The sequence below is a fragment of the Tenrec ecaudatus genome, chromosome 2 (genome assembly GCF_050624435.1).
Source record: "Tenrec ecaudatus isolate mTenEca1 chromosome 2, mTenEca1.hap1, whole genome shotgun sequence".
NCBI lineage: Eukaryota > Metazoa > Chordata > Mammalia > Afrosoricida > Tenrecidae > Tenrec > Tenrec ecaudatus.
In genome coordinates this window covers 204,486,189-204,506,285 of record NC_134531.1, presented here as the reverse complement: position 1 = coordinate 204,506,285, position 20,097 = coordinate 204,486,189, and the positions used below count along the sequence as shown (strand labels likewise).

At 37.9% G+C, this 20,097-nt stretch overlaps 1 pseudogene; it reads right to left on the bottom strand.

Moving 5' to 3' along the window:
• Window positions 1-1,093: 1,093 nt before the first annotated feature.
• On the bottom strand, window positions 1,094-18,481 carry LOC142440448 (exosome complex component RRP43 pseudogene; annotated as a pseudogene).
• Window positions 18,482-20,097: the final 1,616 nt, after the last annotated feature.

Here is a 20,097-nt window from a genome sequence, read left to right as displayed (position 1 = left end):
GAATTGAGAGGTCCCTGTGAAAGGGCCACTGGAACCCCTAAAGGGGTCGTGACCCACAGGTTGAGAACGGGTGTATTAGATGAAGGATATTTCTGTGAGTAGATAGAGATTGACAGTGCTATTCTAGTAATGTGAAGCTCTAGTTACACTCCTATCTGTGGGGAGAGATCAGTACACGTTAAATTCTTTTATGTCATCATGCTTATCTCTCTCTTTAAAAAAATCTATCTCCCATCTTCCTCATTTTCAATTTTAGTTTTTCTCCTCATTTGCTTTTGCTTTTTTACCTCTTTCTCCTTTTTCACTTCCCCTTGCTTTTTCAACTCACAATTTATTCTCCACATTCCCCCCCACCCCCAAATATTGCCATTTCTTATATATAGGCTCTGGAATTTTCAAATTGTATAAATTTCCAATCTGTAATTTCCTACCTATCACACAAGATTTCTTCCCTGTGCCCCATCAATACCTCAAACTTGGCATATCCCAAATTTAGTGCACCACCACTTCGTGAAAAATCAAGTACTTTCTACCCATTGCTTTATCATTGTGTTCAGGAAAATAATTTTTGTTCTGCAATGCAACAATTTAGAATTATTCTCCAAGGAAGCCCAAAATATTTACAGCTGTGTCATAATTTAAAAGCTTTGAGTAGTACACTGTTCCAATACATTTTCCATATTAGATTTGTAAAATTCTTTAACATTATTTACGTTTTATTTATTTATTTTTCTGCGTCGCGCATTATTTATTTTTTTCTCTTTGAAAAGAACATTGAATCAAAAGTATTTTGAGTTTTTACTTCATTTGGTTTGGGTTTGTTTTTTTTTAACATGTTGGTATTTTACATTGCTAGATGTACAAACTTTATATAGAAGCACAACCCTATGATTTTTAAATAAACAGGGAAATGATTTAATGAACCTTGGGTGGTTTTGCCTAAGTCATTGCCTTTCCAAAAAATGGGTTTCCTGCACGTGACAGTGACCTACGGAAGACAAGGAATATCAAGAGTGTGGTTTGATATTGAATGCAAAGGCTGGTGCACAGTGCTAACAGACCCCGTTGTTACAAGACGTGTGGAAGATGTGGTTTACTTGGGTTTCATACTCTGAATTATTTCATGCATCAGTTTTTTCACTTCTTTGTGTCTTGTAACTGCTCGGCTCAGGCAGTCCTGCAGTTTAGTGCCAGTCAGTCCACTCCCACCTAGTTTGTGCAGACTGCACAGTTTGCCCTCCACATCCATCACTATCGTTAAGGCTCCAGTGGCCAGATGTTCCTCTTATCCAGTTGGGTCAACTATGAGTAAAGTGTGATCAACTATGGCAATGGAAGTTGCAACTGGATAATGTCTAATATTTAAATGGCTCCTCTTCTTTAAATTAACTTTGGCTAAGGCAGTTTCTTCACCTATGGTGACTCCCGGCAGCTGGACATTTTTTAAAGCAGCTAACAAAGCAAACGTGCAGGCGTCCAAAATGTTCCCATCATAGTCCAGACAAAGGAGATCGCAGTATAGAACCCAAGCCAGCTTTCCTGGAGAAATGCATAGGTCCTCTTTCTGAATTATCTGTGAGTTTTCAATGGCATCTGCAGTGAACTGGTTAGCCACTTGGGCGTCTTCCCCAGGAGGTCCAGACCGAAACCTCGGTGAGCACAGGGGTGGCAGATCCACATTAGGAACTACATATCCTTTATCAGGGGCATCTGTTGGTGGTGCTGCAAATTCTGATTTAATTCCACAAATAACTGTAGTATTTCCTAGCTTCACCAAAGCTGAACCATCTGCAGTACTAATTGAACCTATGTTGACAGTGGTGGTCCTAAATTCACCAAGTTCTCTTCCATCAGGACGGCAGTTCTCCTTCAAACACCTCCTGTAGTACTCCAGCGGCTCCTAGTTTTGAACCTGGTTGCCATCTTCCCCTAAGTTTTATTTTATAGTGCAAATTTTTACCATTGCGGATGATAATAAGGAGTGTCACTTAAATAAACCTGTTATATTTTCAGGGGTGATTATCATACTAATAGCCTTTTATTTATTATTTATATAGCATCATTATATATCATTTATCATTTATATACAACAACCCATAGTTCAATCACATCAAGCAGAATTGTACATTTGCTAACACAATACATTTCCAAACATTCTTTTTCTACATGGACTCCTGACATCATCTCCCTTTCACACCCCCTCCACCACTCACCCTTCTCCCCACAAAACCCTTATTCTAACTGCAGTCTCTATAGATCCATCAAAGTTGGGTCCCATTTATCGCAAAATCAACAAACAAATAACACAACTTTTAGAAAGTGACCTCCAATGATGAGTTACCTCTGAGATACATCCTAATATGGACAAGCGAAAACCAAACAGATCAATACAAAGCAAAATAGATACAATTTAGGAACCCGGATCAGGTCCAGCATGCACAGTAAGAGGGGATCTAATGACCAAGTTTCAATGATTCAACTCAGATTTATGCCTTTTTTCGTCTAGATTCACCTTTCCAAAGCTCTCTGTATAGTAACCACGCCCCTCCCATCTGCCAGTTGTAGATAGAGGGCGTTCTCTGGAAATGTCTTTCTTGAGTAGCTTCACAGATGAATCTTGGGCTCCCACAGTCAACGTTAGACCTCTGTCCACCGGTTTCTCATAAATTAGGCTCTGATACTAACCCCCCCCCCCAACAATGTCAGGTTATTTGGTTTACGATTCTTCAGTGACTGATGATGGTGTGCCTTTCCCCACGGACTTATCTGACCTCCCACGAGATGACTGGTTGCTTGGAAACAAGCCTTTAAGACTCAGACTCTATTTTATCTGAGAGCAGGTACCATCTACGTCCTTAGTCACATTTCACTATATCACCCACGTCTTCTGTGTTCTCGTCCTGAGGGCGAGTATCAAGCAGGGCCTTGTCTAAGGACTAATTGTTCTTAACTTTGAGCTAGGGTTTAGTGTGAGCCCCAAACCCATGTCTGGATCTAGGCTTTTATTTTTTCTTTTAATTCGTTATTACTTGGGGGTTAATACATATGTCACAGTCTTCCATAGTTCAATCTTGTCAAACAGAATTGTGTGATTGCTTCCACAAACAGTTCCCAACATAGATTTCCTTGATATCATCTCCCTTTGATCTCCCAGCCCTCATTAATGGTTTTTTAGAAAAATAAAAGTCTTAATTTTTTTGAAAATTGATCGTAAAAAGCAGGAGATTTTAGGTAATTGAAAAGATTTCCCTTCCAGAAGTTAAAATCAAATCCATTGCCATTCGTTACAACTTGAATTCATATTCTTTTAATTTTTGTTTCAAATTTTACATTTAAGAGGAAAATGTCCATCTACCAAGGCTTCCCTTTTCCTTCTTAGTGAAGAACATTAAAACTAATAAACAACACTGCCTGACTTTGTTTATTAGTTTCTTCAGCACCTCCAGTCCTAGATTTTATTTTAGAGACTGTGGCTTTGCTCTTTTATTTTTTCCATTTGAGCTCGCTCTTAGGTCACAGTTGAGATAGATTATGGATGCCCTTTCATCTCCACATGTAATTTTTCCATTTATTAACTAACCGACTGACAGACTCACTAAATGTAAGTTTGTTTTAAAATTATTTCATTCTTTAATTTTTTCCATTCTTTATACTTCTGTGGAAAGCAAATATTTCTGTGAACATTAATTAAGACAATGTGTTGAAGAAGCTTCTATTTTCTATGTTGAGAAACAAAGTTTGCCTGAACAAAATCAGACTTCCATGTACACACCTACAATATTATCAGTGTTCTTATTTGACAATAGTTTTATATTCACAATATCTTGGTGTTTATTATGTTTCTTTCTTTGAAAACATCATTTTATTGGGGGCTCATACATCTCTTATCACAATCCATACATCCATCCATTGTGTCAAGCGCATTTGTACATCTGTTGCCAATATCATTCTCAAAACACTTGCTTTCTCTTTGAGCCCTTGGTGTAAGTTCTTCATTTTCCCCTTTATCCCCCACCCTGTGTCCCTCAAGAACGCTTGCTAATTTATAAATTTTTATGATTTTGTCATGTCTTACAAAGTCATGTTTCTCTGGTTTTCCATATGACAATCATTCTGATACAAACTGTAGGCTTAATTTTTCTAAATAAGTTAAGCATCTTTTATCATAAATTATTTTCCCTGACTCTTTTCTAGTCTTTTAATTTCAGTCTTTTAGAATATGTCACAGAGTCTGGATACACATAAAACACTTTCATATGTTCCAATTTTAAAGAATGTTTTACCCCACAAACAGAAAGTGCATATATGTTATACATACCTAAGCTCAAAAAGTCAAACTCATTTTCACGAAGTTGATTCCAACTCACAGAAGGCCCATAGGATGGAGTAGAACTTCCCCTTTGGGTTTCTGAGGCTATAAATCTGCACGGGAGCAGAAAGCCTCACTTTTCTCCTGTCAAGCAGCTGGTGGGTTCCAACTGCTGACCTTGCAGTGAGCAGCCAATGCATAACCAGTGCTCCTGTACAACCTAGTTTCAAGAAAACAAATACGAGGCTCTTGGAAAGATAAAGAGTGGATGTCTGGAATGAACATCATATTTAGTATTGGAAAAATACTAAAACAATATTAATTTCACTTATCCTTTAAATGAAGATTACATGAATGAGGAACATTTTCCCCCCTAAAAAGTCAATCTTAGGGAGAAAAATAAGGAGCTGATGCTGAGAACTTAAGAGGAGAGCAAATGTTTTGAGAATGATGAGGGCAACGAATGCACAAATGTGCTTTACACAATTGATGTATGTATGGATTGTGATAAGAATTGTAAGAACCACCAATAAAATGATAAACAAAACAACAACAGAGAAAATTATCTGTAGTGGTTTGTTCTTGAAACCTAATAGAAAAGAGAAAATATTCCTTAAAAATCTTTCTTGTGTTTAGAAATATTATAAAGCGTACTATGTATATTATTAAAAGATTAATAATTACAGTAAAACAAAAATTAGGAAAAAATGAACTGATTTTATCTCCAGAAGGGAGCAAGAGAAAAGTGAATCTTCTCTAGAAAGAATTAGGTTCAAAATTGAAGGGTTTTAAAGAGTGTCATATTATTTTAAGGATGTGCACCTTGCATCTTGACTCATGGAAATTACACCATGCTGTGTAAATGTCTAGACACATTTTTGAGAAAAGATATTTTGGATGCTTTCAATGGAGAAAATACATCATATATGGACAAATTGTCAAAAGATAATTTACATATATAAGAACAATTTTAGAAAAAATAATCAACCCTGTCCAAGAACATTATAAGAAGTAATTTGGTTGTGGTTGGAACACCAACTTTTGGGACTACCGCCAAAAAAGGAGAATTTTCCATGATATTTAACAAGGCGTTAAATGACTTATTGCCACAATGTAAGTCTTTGTCATGGTAATCATTCTGCTTATAGAGTCATTCAAACTAAATAATTATTTATGGTAATTTCCTTGCGCTTTCTTAAAAAACTGTAACTCTCATCTTACCACTGCATTGTTTCACATACTTTGGACTTTGAAACTCCTACTTGTAGCACATAGGCGGTTCTGTAATCTGGTCTCTGGTCTTACTCATGCTCTCTGTGATATCAACTCACCATTCTCTACCATTTACTCGAACCATGTTCACAAAGCCCGCACTCAAGCCTACGGGTTTTGTTGTTGTTTTTGCACATGATAGATCCTCTGTTGTCCCCTAGAGTAACTTCCTAGAGATCTATTCATCTGATGAGACCTAGATCATGCACCATTTCCTCTGTGAAACTTACGCTTTTTTCTGCTGATATTTTATTTTGTTTTTCCTCCATCAGGTTCTCATTTGCTTCCCCTTATTTCTTATGAATATGTCAGTTGCTTAATTTATGTTTTTGTTTACCTTACTCCCAAATCTAAATTTAATAAATATGGAAGTTATTTAATACGTGGATGACATGAATATTTGGAGACTATTGTTAAACATATGGACATATTTAATTTTTCTCCAAAATGTCAACCTAACCTCAAGTTCAACTATTGCCTTTATTTAATCGATGTTCAGGTATGATGATCATGGCAGTTTCTTCCACGCTCACGTGTAGTCATTTTTGTTTCAATTCAAGGTCTTTTAGTTGTGATATATATAATACATCCCCCCCCATTCTAATATATACCTCAGGCTGAAAGGATTATCCATTAGTGCTTTATCTCATGTTACTTAGAATAATCCTCCTTAAAATGAGATAATTTGCTTTAGGGATACTTTTGTGGGATTCATTAGAAGAGAAACAGGCATTAACAAAGGCACTCAACCTCTGCTGGCCTCTCTTACTCAGTTTAATTAGCGATTGAAAGAAGGAAGAGGTGTAGAAAAGCCAGGAACCATGACAATAAGTTATAATCAAGATGAGAAAGATGTGGATTTTCTTCAGTTGAGAGAGGGTGGTAGACTAACCTGAAATCAGTCACAGGAGAGCAATCTTGGTGATGTGGGCTGGATCTTCTCTGAGATTTATTCTCCTGCATCCCGAGACCTGATGTATTTCTGGTACGTAATTATTTTAGGTGCCACATTTGCAGAGAGATGCGTGCAGTGGAGAATCTTATCTCCCTAGTTTCATCTTTGGAATAGTCTTTGGGGAGTATTCCTGAGAGAGCTGAGGGAAAAATCCTGAAGCAATAATAGCTTTCTGAAGCAAGACCAAAATTAGATTGTTGTAGACCTTTGTTTGCTTTTATACTGAATACTATGCAGAGGGATCTATTGACGTTCATCAAATGGACTTCTTTTTTTTTCTTTTGTAAAATTCTGGTGAATGCCTTGTGGACCAGTATGAGCCCAAACCAAACCCACTTCCATGGAGCCAATGCGTGTCCTTAGAGGAGAGGGTTGGAATGTCTCTGTGAGTTTCTGAGACTGTCACTTTTTATGGGAGTAGAAAGGGCCATCTTTCTCCCATGGAGCTGGTTAGAGGTTTGAAACCGCTGACCTTGCTGTTAGCAGTAGAATGCTTAATGACTATGTCATCACAGTATATTAACACAAATACATAACTTCAGTGGAAAACCTTTTATATAGGTAAACTTATATTTTTCTCATCATGGGAACAATTTAATGCTATTTTTATGACATATTATATTCCACAACACTGCTTTCCATAATTTTTTCCCATACTATAAAGCCATCATATTCGTCTTCTTTTCCTGTATTGCTAACATCCGCACAGTTAGGAGAAATTTGTAGATCAGAAAGCTGACCAAATTTTGTTTTGAATACATTATTGATGTGCAAGACTATTTTTATACCAAAGGTGACTACTAGCAAGTTGGAGCAAGAAATGCCAAAAATACTTTATAATAAAACCCCAGACTTCTTAATTTTAAAAACTATCCCTTCTACGTTTACACCACCTAATTGCCAGCTATGGCATACATGAGGTTAAAAAAAATAACAAAAAGAGTCAGAAAATAGCCTGAGCTTCAGGGAGATTGAAGGAAAAGAAGCAATAATGGAACACTATGAATGAAATACAGCGTTATCAGAATAATGTTAGAGTACTTTAAACAAAAAAAATATTGTTTGCTCATTTCTTCTATATATGCCAATTCTTTTGGACTGTGGCCTTTCTTAGGATCAATACTTAAGTTTTGTAGTATCAAACTCCTTCATATCTTTAAAATATTAATGTTCCTGAACAATTTTCCCATTTCAGAGAGGGTTGTAACTCTCTTCCAGGAGTATCAAAGGGCAACTCTGTGTCTGCTCTATTGAAGTTTTCAATCTGGTTACAAGTGTTATTTTATTTGGATTCAAGAACAATTTTAAATCATCAGCAATATGATGTTTTGTGCAAAGTTGAAGTACACATTCTATATGAACTACGAGTGAGACTTTTAAAGTCAACGTGAATGCAGACAATTTATTTGAACAATTATCCTAAAATCATAAAGAACAGAAAGCAGTAACATGATTAATTAATGTGCCAGTTGCAGTAGCAATGATAGTCATTCACTTTTAAGCCAGTGTGTTTCAGAGTTCTGTTAATTGATATATCACACGCATATATGTTTCATGCATATATAATATCTACATATTTACATTTTAGCTTATTAGGAAAAGCATCCCTAGGACTCCTTAGCAGCTGTCTTCTTTCAGAGAACTTCACAAAATTCATGGTGGTTTTTATCCCCAATTTTCTTTTTGTGTTTATTGAAATTTTCTTGTCTTTTTAAATCATTTTATTGGGGGCTCATACAACTCATCACAATCCATACATACATCAATTGTGTCAAGCACACCTGTACACATGTTGCCATCATCCTTATCAAAACACCTGCTTTCTACTTGAGCCCTTGGTATCAGTTCCTTGTTTCCCCCCCCTCCCTTTCTGTACCCCTCTCCCCCTTGAACACTTGATAATTTGTAAATTATTATTATTTATAATATCTTACACCATCCAACGTCTCCCCTCATCCACTTCTCTGCTGTCTGTCCCCCAGGGAGTAGGTTATATGTTGATCCTTGTAATCTGTTCCCCCTTCTTCCCTCACCTTCACTCCACCCTCCTGGTATTGCCACTCTCTCCACAGGGCCTGAGGGTTACATCTGTCCTGGATCCCCTGTATTTCCAGTTCCTATCTGTGCCAGTGAATATCCTCTGGACCAGTCGGATATGTAAGATTGAATCAGGATTGGGGTTGGAGGAGCATTGAAGAACTAGAGGGAAATTGTATATTTCATCATTGCTACAATGTACCCTTACTGATTCCTTTCCTTCCTGCAGCCCTTCTGCAAGGGGATGTCCAATTTCCCACACATGTTCCCTGGGTTCCCACTCCACATTCCCCCTCTTTCACAATGCTATGATTTTCTTTATATTTTGGTCTTTGATGCCTGATACCTGATCCCTTTGATGCCTTGTTATCTCACAGGCTGGTGTGCTTCTTCCATGTGGCCTTTATTGTTTCTTACTTAGATGGCCCCACTCTTTATCTTCCAACCTATAGGTCCCAGATTCTATATATTTTGAAAGCCCAGTACCGTCAGTTTTCTTCACCGCATTTGCCTGTGCACCCGCTTTGTATCAGGGTAGACTGGTGTGCTTCTTCCATGTGTGCTTTGTTGTTTTTTAGCTAGATGGCTTTAAGGCTTCAGGTGCTATATCGTTTGGTAGCAGGACACCCTCTGCTTTCTTCACCCCATTTGTTTATGCACCCATTGTCTTCAGCGACCTCAGGTGCTATATCTTTTGGTAGCTGGACACCATCAGCTTAGTTAACCATGATGGTATTTTGACGACTGTACATGAGGGAAATTATTTTTTAGTTTCTGATCAAGAAATCACTCTCAGATTCCAACTATTCCCCCTTTAGTCTCAAAGAAAATGTTTTCTGCACAGGAAGTAAAGGACATTTAAGTATGAACACTAGTTAATACTCTGAAATAGCTGCACTTCAGCCAGCAGCCTGTCCTTAGACTCACATATCACTTAGAATGATACCAACCTTATTTGTAACCCGGGAGCCTAAGCACTGGCATAGACATTGCGGATGTATCCTGTCCCCCCACCCCCATCAGAATAGCATAGATCTTATAATGAATTTCAACCTTATAGGATAGAGTAGTTTCCATGACTATGAATTCCCAAGGCTGTAACTTTTAAAACAAAAATTTATTTCAATTTTCAGATGCTTCAATTTTTACAGGGTATCATGACAAAGAAGGGGGAAATTGACAAAAGGCAAGAAACCTTTTGTTTAGAGAATGGATTATAAGTTGTTAATTACTTGAAAGGAACAAAAGGTCCACAACTATTTGTATTAAAAAGTTACTATTCTCCTTTGAAACACAGCCTTGAAGAATAATTTTCCCACCAACTTAAATGGAAATGGAGATGGTCTCTATCCAAGGAGACCAAAACTCTTTATGAGAGTAGAACACCCATCTTTCTCCTGAAGAGCACCAGGTGGATTTGAACTGCTAATATTGCAGTTAGCAGCCAAATGTGTAACCACTATACCAGCAGGGTTACTTGCAGTAGGCTAGCATTGTGAATGATAGCTTATCTTATGTAAATTCTTTGAAGACCATCCACATCAACCTCCCCTGCCACTTCCCTCACCCTCGAGAACTCCAGACATCTCAGAAAGTATTGTTTGTGTTAGGTGTCATCAGTAGGTTTGACTGGGACTCTATGTACAACAGAATGAAGTGCTTCAGGCTTCTGTGATGTACAATTGTGATGCTAGAGACCATTGTTACAGCCATCCAGTCAAAGGGCTTCCTCTCTTTCCCTCAGACCACTATTTATTTTTCTATGTAATCAATGTTTTAAATTCTCAATCCACACAGTCATCTGTCCATTCATCAGCCAGTTATTGAACATATTATCTGGAGAGACTAGGCCTCAGAGAAGGACAGCATGTTTGTAAAGCAGAAGATCAATTGAAAGAAGGAAACTCCATGCGATGCACTGATGTAGTGGCTGCAAAAAGGGACTCAAGTATCATAAAAATTGTGAGGTTGGCACAATGTTTTATTATGTTTCACAAAGGGTCAGAAACCAATTCAATGATAACTCAATTAGTCAGAATCATCTCAGTGATAACTAAAAACCTATCCATTATCTATTTATCTAGCATCTGTCTATCTAACATCCCAATTTCTATTTTGCTAATAGTTTATGTTGCACTTGAAGGATTCTGCAGGCAAATATTGAATGATTCAGGAAGCATCAAGAGACGATGGAAGAATACAGAATAACTTTAACAAAAAGAACTAGTCAACAGTCCAACATTTCAGGAGATAGCATATAAGCAAGAACCAATGGCGCTGAAGGAAGAAGTTCAAACCGCACTGAATCTATTGGCCAAAAATAAGGCTCCAAGAATTGATAGAATATTCACTGAAATGTTTGCAAAAGTTGAAGAAGCACTCTAAGCACTCACTAATCTGTACCAGGAAATTTGGAAGACAATTACTTGGCCAACTGACTGGAAAAGATCCATATTCGATCCATTCCAAAGAAAGATGACCCAAAATAATGCTCAAACTGTAGAACAGTGTCATTGATATCACACACGGGGAACACTTTGCTTAAGATCATTGAACACAGTTGCATCAGGACATGGACAGGGAACGGCCAGAAGTGCAGGCGGGATTCAAAAGAGGATGTGGAACAAGGAATGTCATTGTGTCCATTCTGAACTTGTGCATGGATCAAGAGGCAGTTGTGCAAAGGGAACAAGGGTTTAAAATCAGGAAAGGTGCTTCGGGATTGTATTCTTTCACCTTACTTATTCAATCTGTATGCCAGCAAATTACCAGAGAAGCTGTATTACATAAGGAAGAGTGTGGCATCAGGATTGGAAGATGGCTTATTAGCAACCTACGATATGCAGATGACACATCATGCATGCTGAAAGTGAGTAAGACTTGAAGTACTTGCTGATGAAGATGAAGGATTGTAGTCTTCAGTATGAATTAAACTCAATGTAAGGAAGACCCAAATCCTCACAACTGGACCAACGAAGAAAGGATTGAAGTTGTGAAGGATTTTGTTGTGCTTGGATCCACAGGCAGCTATCAAGCAATCAAAAGATGTGTTTCATTGGGTAAATCTGCTGGAAGAAAGCCCTTTTAAGTATTGAAGAACAAAGATGTTTCTTTGAGGACTAAGGTGCACCTGACCCAAGCCATGGTATTCTTCATTGCATTACATGCATGTGAAAGTAGGACATTGAACAAGGAAGACCATAGAAGAATAGACGCATTTGAATTGTGGGCCTGGAGGAGATTGAAAATACCATGGACTGCTGAAAGGACAAACAGATTTGTATTGGAACAATTAAGACAAGAATGCTCCTTAGAGGAACAATGTTAAGACTTTTAAAAAACTTTGTCTTATACACTTTGGACACTCTTACTGGAATGCCATTTTTTTAGGTGTTCCCAGTCAATGAACTAGAAAATACACTTACACATACACTCATCTATATCAAGTTGTGCATTATCCTCTAATTAGGAGGTTGGACTTATACTTCTAGTATAATTTGGAATTTTAACAAACAGATGATGCTTATGCTACTGGTTTGATAACCACACTTTGAGAACCTCTTCTAATAATAATTCAATAATACGTGTTTATTCTGATTCACCTCTCACATTTTGCTTATATGGCATTTGCATATCTTATAGTAAGAAACAATATATTTACTTCTATGTTCAATATCCCAGTTAACAACCTTTGACAAAATGTCAACATGTAGATGCTTCTTCATTCTCTCTTCTGGAAAACATACTTGTTGAGTCCTTAGTTGATCCCTTACACTCAGTAACACCTCAGGAAAATAATGCAGATACCTGAACCTATAGACTCTATTTTTTATATAGAATATTGTAAGATTTCTTTAGAGATTTTTTTACCTTAAATTGATTTAAAAAATCAGAAACATAAAACAAAATCGTATACTGCAAACAGAAACAAATACCACACGAGAGCAAAATTTTCTAGCGGAAATTGTTTATTGACCTAATTTAAAACTTTTCATGATATATTGCAACTCGATTATTTCTTCAACATTGCAAGTATATTTTCCCTTAAAATGTAAAAAAATCCAGGTCTAGAACTTTGAATCTCTAACTTGATGTATGGATAGCTTTGAGAAGAATGGAAATTCCAGAACATTCCATTGTCCTCACGAGTAACTTGTATGTGCATCAAGAGGCAAGTGTGCCAACAGATCCAGGGTATAGTGTACAGTTTAAAATCAGGAATAGTGTGCATCAGGATTGTATCCACTCACCATATTTATTCAACCTGTACACGGAACAAATAATCAAAGGAGATGGCTTAAATATACAAGAGCGTGGCATCAGGATTGGTGGAAGATTTACTAACGACCTGTGATATGTAGATGATAAAACTTCCTTGATAAAAGTTGGCAGGACTTAAAGCACTTGCTGATGAAGATAAAAGGCGACAGTCTCAAGTATGGTTTATAACTCAATGTGAAGATTACCAAAACACTCACAACTGGACCCACAGGTAGCGTTATGATAAATGGAGAAAAGATGGAAGTTTCCAAGGATTTTGTCTCGCTTGGTTCCAAAATCAATGGGCGTTGAAGCGGCAGCCAAGAGATCTAGTGATGCATTGCATTGGATACATCTGCTCTGCGAGAACTCCTTAAAGTGTTGGAAAACAAGAATGCTACTTTGAGGGTTATGGTCCTTCTTGTTCAAGCCATAGTATCTTCAGGCTCCTCATATGCATGAGAAAGTTGGATATTGAATAATCAAGACCATGGAAGAATTCATGCATCTTAATTATGGTGCTGACAAAGAATATTGAAAATACCACGTATTGCCAAAAGAACAAAGAAAAAAATGTGTCTTGTGAGAAGTAGCCTGAATGTTCCTTAGAGGCAAGGGTGACAAGACCACACCTCACATACTTTGGATATGTTGTTAGGAGAGATCAAACCCTGGAAAAGAATGTCATGGTTGGTAAAGCAGAGAGCCTTCATAAAAGAGGAAGACCCTGGACACAATGGATCTCAGGCAAGGCTGCAACAGTGGCCTTAGATATAAGAACAATGTTGAGGATGGTTCAAGACTGGGGAGTCTTTTGCTGTCCTGTACACAAGGGCGTTATGAGTCACAAAACACTCAGTGGTAGTTAACAACAACAACAACAACAACTATAGGGACAGGTGCAGGGCCAAACCTAGGGGATAGGTGTCAGTCAGCTTTATTGCCTTACCATTGTTATTACTGTTCAAGGGCACATTTTTTTCAACAAAATGGCTTAGTGTCCTAAATATATAAGAAATAAAAAAATTATTCTAAGCATGGTTTGTATGCTAATATGGGAATGTTTAATATTTCATTGAAAGATTCTCAAACAATCAAATGCAGACAGTGGAAACAGACAGAAACATAAAATGTTGAACACTAGTATTAAGATTTCATGATAATTATGGGAAAAATTAAAACAAAGTAATAAACAGCACTAGCGTTGCGATAGCTAAGCACTCAGTTGTTTTTTGGAAGCCTGCCAATTAAACTTTTCCAGTGGATCCCTGGGAGAAAGAGCTGCTTCTATGCTTAATAAACACAAAACTAAATCCACTGCCATGAAGTCAATTCTAACTGAAAGCTATGCTGCTGAAGAGGTTAGAGTGGCCCTATTCCAGATGGTTTCTGTGGCTACCGCATTTGAAGAAGGCAAATAATTCAACTTTGTAGCTGTTGTTCCAATGGTCAGCATTTTGGCTAGTAGGCTAATATTTCATCCACAGAACAAGAAAGCGATATATGTACATATTACAACCAAGCCAATTCCGTAGTGAGTGGGGGCCACTATGAATTAAAATTATGCTCTATAGTACTTAGCAACAACAGCAATGTTTACAAAAATTGTTGCCAGTTAAATTTAAATTATTTTGTGTAAATCTCATTTATTTTCAAGGAGTCATAGAGAAATATATACATTAATTCTAGATACTCAGAAAACAGTATAATCACACTAAAACACATTCATCCATATACACAAATTCACTGATTCAACAAAGTTAAGGAGAAGCTTAGCATTATGTTTATGATGTGAAGGAAGAAATCAGGTGTTTTTTCACGCACTAAGTGCTTAATTGCATCTTTAAAAACATTGCCTATTTCCTGAAATTTTAGGAAAGATAATGTAGACAAGACAGTCAGTCACACGAGCGTGTATTCTCATTCCATTTCTGTTACAGATCAGATTAGGAACCTAAGGAACATTGCAGCAAATAAATCAAGAGGCCACATCCAACCTCCTTTCACGTCCGTATTGCAATAAGGTAGAGATCGGAGATCCCTCTGCCCTTCACCTTTATTTACCTAATCTGACATCAGCCATTCCTCCCACAGCACTGGACTGATACATTGGCTTTGATCATTTGTTTCAATGGCCACACAAATCTCAGACAATACTCACAGTTTTCGGGGTTTATTAGGAAACAACAGGGTGCCACAAGCCAGGGCCAGACAAGAAAGGGATATAGTCACTGGTCCATAGCAGCAGTTCTCCTCATCAGTAGCCAATTTTCTCCGCAGTCTTCAACTTCTCAGCCATGTGGTCCCTTGGCCTCTTCCGTTGTGGCCAGAAAGCCAGCCCACTCTTCTGCCTCACAGTCTTGGAGTTTCAATGTGACTCCTTTACTTGGACTCATGGTCTTTATTCCTAAGATTCTGGTGCCTCTGCGCTCAATCTCTGCACTTCAGACAAGACCTCTTAAATGTGCTGTACTGGGAACACTTCTTCCAATGGTTCTGGTCTTTCCCTTTCTTCTTGCCAGGATGGCTCACCCTGATAGCTACAAATGAACAAACACAAACAAACACATTCATTGCCATCCAGTTGATTCAGACTTACAGAGAATCTACAGAAGAGAGTAGAACTACCCTTGTGGGTTTCTGGGACACTAATTCACTAGGCAGGAGAGAGCCTCATTTTTCTCATGCATAGCAACTGATGGTTTTGAACATGTGACTGGTGGCAACTGAAACTGATCAACCCCCTCCATTCATGTTACTCGTGTCCTGTTTGCACTGTTCCACCAATCACTTGGTGGAAGTTACAGAAACGTGGGTAGAAGAACCACATTAAGAATTTTTACTCTGCCTCACGCCTTTAAGAAAATAAAATGTTTAACCAAGGGAAATCTCCTCCAAATAAGTATCACAGAAAAAGAAGATGTAATGTTAACATTTAAGTGTAAAAGTCTCCTTCTTAAAGTGTTATTACATATGAATATTTTATTAGTTCAAAAAAGACAGGTCATATATAGCAAACCATATTTTATGGTGTTAAAATCATACTTTAAAGTTGTAATTTGTGGTCTGAGAAATTGATAGTTTGAACTCATTTGCTACTTATATTCCACTTTAGTAAGTTTTTATTTCATTGTACTTAATGGAATAGAAAATGTGAGATGATTTTCAAAGGTCCTCTCTAGTTTGGGAAGCCACTAACTATTAGCTATTTAAGTAATTCACAACATAATTCATAACTTACTTGAAATTAATTTTTTGTGAAAACTAGAGTTAGAATTTTCTTTTACAAAGTGTATTCAATGCTATAAACATATACACACAAATTATCAACAAATTGTAAACAGCAAGAATCCATGAAAATCGAATGTGCTATTTACTATTAAATCTCATAGTCTTGTGTAATGCTAGTTTAAAGAGTTAGATAGAATGTTACCAGCCACATGGAAGGCTGACATTCTTGTCTGGATTGTTTGGGAAGTTGCCTGCAGTCCGTGATCCACGGCAGACTTGTCCCATGTCAAGACATCATCGTTGGCTGGTCAAACTGGGCAAGGCCAACAGCAAACAACTGAGGATATGTTCACATTGGACTGTGCTGATTGAACATCAACTTCCTTATGCAGCAAGATGAGAGTGGGGAGACCAAAGCCCATTGGGCGGAACAGAGAGAAGGGAAGTTACCCTTGGTTTCTCAATCTGGCAATTGACCTATCTGAAATTTCTTTCTTCATCTTTACCATATGGATGTTGTTTTCAGATGCTGTTGACTTCTGAATAAAGTTGTGAGGTGTAGTAGAGATGGTTGTGACTCATGGCCACCCTCTGTACCACAGTATGAGACTCTAGCCTGTGCTGCGCCATTCTTACAATTTCCTTAGGGGTGAGTCCATCCATGTAACCACCATGTCAGTCCATCTGGTTGATAGTCTTCTGCTGTTTCATTTTTTTCACTTCCCCACTCCTTAACCAAGCATGATGTTGTTCATGGATTGATCTCTCCTGGTCCATATACAAAGTTCCTTAAGCAAAGTTTTGCAATCCCTGCCTCTAAGGAACATTCTAAGTATACTCCTTTCAAGAGGGATTTATTTGTTCTTTTGGCAGTCCAAGTACTTTCAATATGTTTTTTGCCAGCACCATAATTCAAATGCATTGGTTCTTCTTTATTCAATGGCCAATTTTCTTATGCATATGAGACGATTGAAAATACCATGGCTTGAACCAGGCACACCTTACTCCTCATTGCAACATCCTTGTTCTCAACACTTTAAAGAGATCTTGTAAGCAGATTTATCCAATGAAATGGCTGTAGTAGTGACAGTGAGTCATTGCCTGGTTCTGCACCCTCCTCATAAGCATTGTTATGTATATCCAGTGTTACAGCCATGGAGTCAATCCATCTTATTGAGTCGTTCTTTCATTCACTTGGTTTTCCAAGCATGGTGTCTTTCTCCAAGGATTGGTCCACCTGATAAGTAAGTTTTAAGTCAATGAGACAAAGTTTCGCCATTCTTCTTATTATGGAGCATTCTGGTTGTACTTCCAACACAGGATTATTTTCCTTCGGGCAGTGCAGGGTACTTAAAATATTCTTTTCCAGCATCATAATTCACAGGTATTGATATATATATCTTTCTAATTAAGTATACAGCATTCACATGCATATGAAATTATTGAAATTACCATTGCTTGGGTCAGGCACACCTTACTCCTTAAAGGGATATTTTTGCTTTATAAAACATTAAAGCAACATATTTGGTCAATGCAGTATGTTATTTGATTTATGCTACTTTCATTGTTATTGATTTTTTTGAATCAATGTAAAATGAAATATTTCACAATCTCAAAATTTTCTCCTTATGTTAATATGCAAGAATGCAATACTTTAAAAATAATTAATTTATGTTGTAGTTTGGGTAATAACTAACAGAGAAAATTAATTTTCCACTTAACAACTCAAAACATTTATATGTTATTTCCTAACATGAGTTGCAATCCCTTAAAGGTAACAACACACTTCCCACTTCCTCCCTGTGCACCATTTTTCCATTTTTAAATCTTTCCTGTATCTGAGACTCATTTGGGGGCAAATACTGCCCTTTTGTATTATATGGCTGACTGAGGTGGGAGTACTTGCCTCCTCAGGGTTAATATGTCCTTTGGAAGTCTGCTACTTGATAGAGTGGATATCAAGGGTAGGTTCAGTTTCAGGTTTGAAAGGTGTCTAAGCATCACAGCCTCAAAGGTTCCCCCAGCGTCCACCAGATTGGGCCAATAAGTCTGATCTTTTTTATACTTTTGAACTCTGGGTTTCTTAAGGCACTGCTTCGAGGTTGCTTGGTTCTCCACAGTTTTATGTTTTTAGCTTTGCGAGTTTCAGAGAAAATGAAATAATTCCATTTTCATCTTTCCATAGATCCAGAAATCAATCCTCTCTTTAGGAACACCTGCGACCACATTGAAGAACTTTCCCTGGTGCCTCCCTGGTGAATTGTACCTTCATACTGTGTGCGGAAGCATGGGCCTGCTCCCATCTCTGATGGTTAGACCAATCACTGAGGCTTTACCTCTGTAAACACGCTGACATCAGTTTTCCTCAGCCACTCTGACGATCCCACATCTCCAAGGAATTGGGGATTTAAAGTCATCCTCTGCTCCCTTACAATAATAGCACGGTGCATCTTTATGGAGCTTAGAATAAAGTGGCGTCTGCTTGGTCCCAGGGGTGATCTTCTATCCTCGGTTATGGGTGACTATATATATGGGCGTGAGGTCAACACTTTAAAAGATGGTACTCAGCCTCTTCTCTTGCTGAACCACAAGGAGATGCTTCCACTAATTGATTCTGATCATTTCTGTTGAAAGTTCATTATTTCCCTTTCCAACTCTGCTACTTAAATGTTCAACGGGACACAAGGTTTTTAGTGTGTCCAAGGCCCATTGGGTGTTTTCCTTGGTATTTCTTTGAAAGAGCCAGAAACTGAAAGAGAGCAGAATTATCTGCCTTGGTACTGACAATACTCTTGGTTAGGACCTGGAATTGAAATAAGGAGGGCTGATAAAATCTTACAGCCTCTATTTTGTGGGAAGAACACTCATGAGCATCGTTTTCAGGAACTTGGTCATAGAAACAAGCTCTATTTCTGTGTCTTGAATCTCTTGTATGTATCTATATCTGTGTATACGCATCCTAATTATGGTCTCCATTTTGGAATAGAATCACTGCATCCAATTCAGAAATCATATTCCAAATTCCACAAGGAGGTATGCACACACATGTCGACTAGATGTAATTACGTTATACCTACTTCACCATTCTTAGCTAGACCAAGTCATTGGCATTCGTAGTCATTGACCCTGACCACAGATGCACAACTGTTTCATTGAATCTCTCAATTGCAATGACAGACAATTTGTAAGAGAACCCGTGCATTACTTTGTTTCAAGTTAGGGGAACATCATGCATTTTAAATCATCTCATGCAAAGCTAAGGATGATTTTCAAGCTTCCCCCTGGAAACTGTTCTTAAGGATAAATTCTATCATTAGGCCCTTGTATGCCAGTTAGTGGGATGTAGCACACAGCGATCAGCATTAAGCAACCACAATCTTGGTCAGGATATCAAGTGCAGGAGTAATATAGGACTAGGAGGGACATGCTAAGTGAAAGAAGTGGGGACTGAATGACTTTAAGTAATCTACTTTGTGGAAGGAGTGGCTGAAAAGAACCTATGTCGGAGGTATAATAAAGTCAATACAAATCTCATTAAAAACATCTTGGAAGAAGCCCACTAGCCTTTGTGACCAGAGCTGAAGAAGGGACCATGTATCAGACATCAAAGAAGAAATAAATCATATCATCGGGTGCAAACCTTCACAAAATGATCACTGAAGTCAAATGTGTGCAAAATCAAATGTGGTAAAGAAAGCTGATGGTGCCTGGGTATCAAAAGATATAGAATCTGGTGTCTTAAATGCTTGAAGATAAACAAGCGGCCATCTAGCTCAGAAGCAAGAAATCCCACATGGAAGAAATACACCAGCCTGTGTGACCACATGGTGTTGAAGGGATCAGGTATCAGGCATCAAAGACCAAAAATAATATATCATTGTAACTGAGAGGGAGTGCAGAACGGAGACCCAATCTGTAGGCACTGGACGCCCCCTTACAGAAGGGTCATTGGGAGGAGATGAGTCAGTCACGGTGCAGTGTAGCAGCGATGAAATATACAACTTTCCTCTAGTTCTTAAGTACTTCCTCCCAC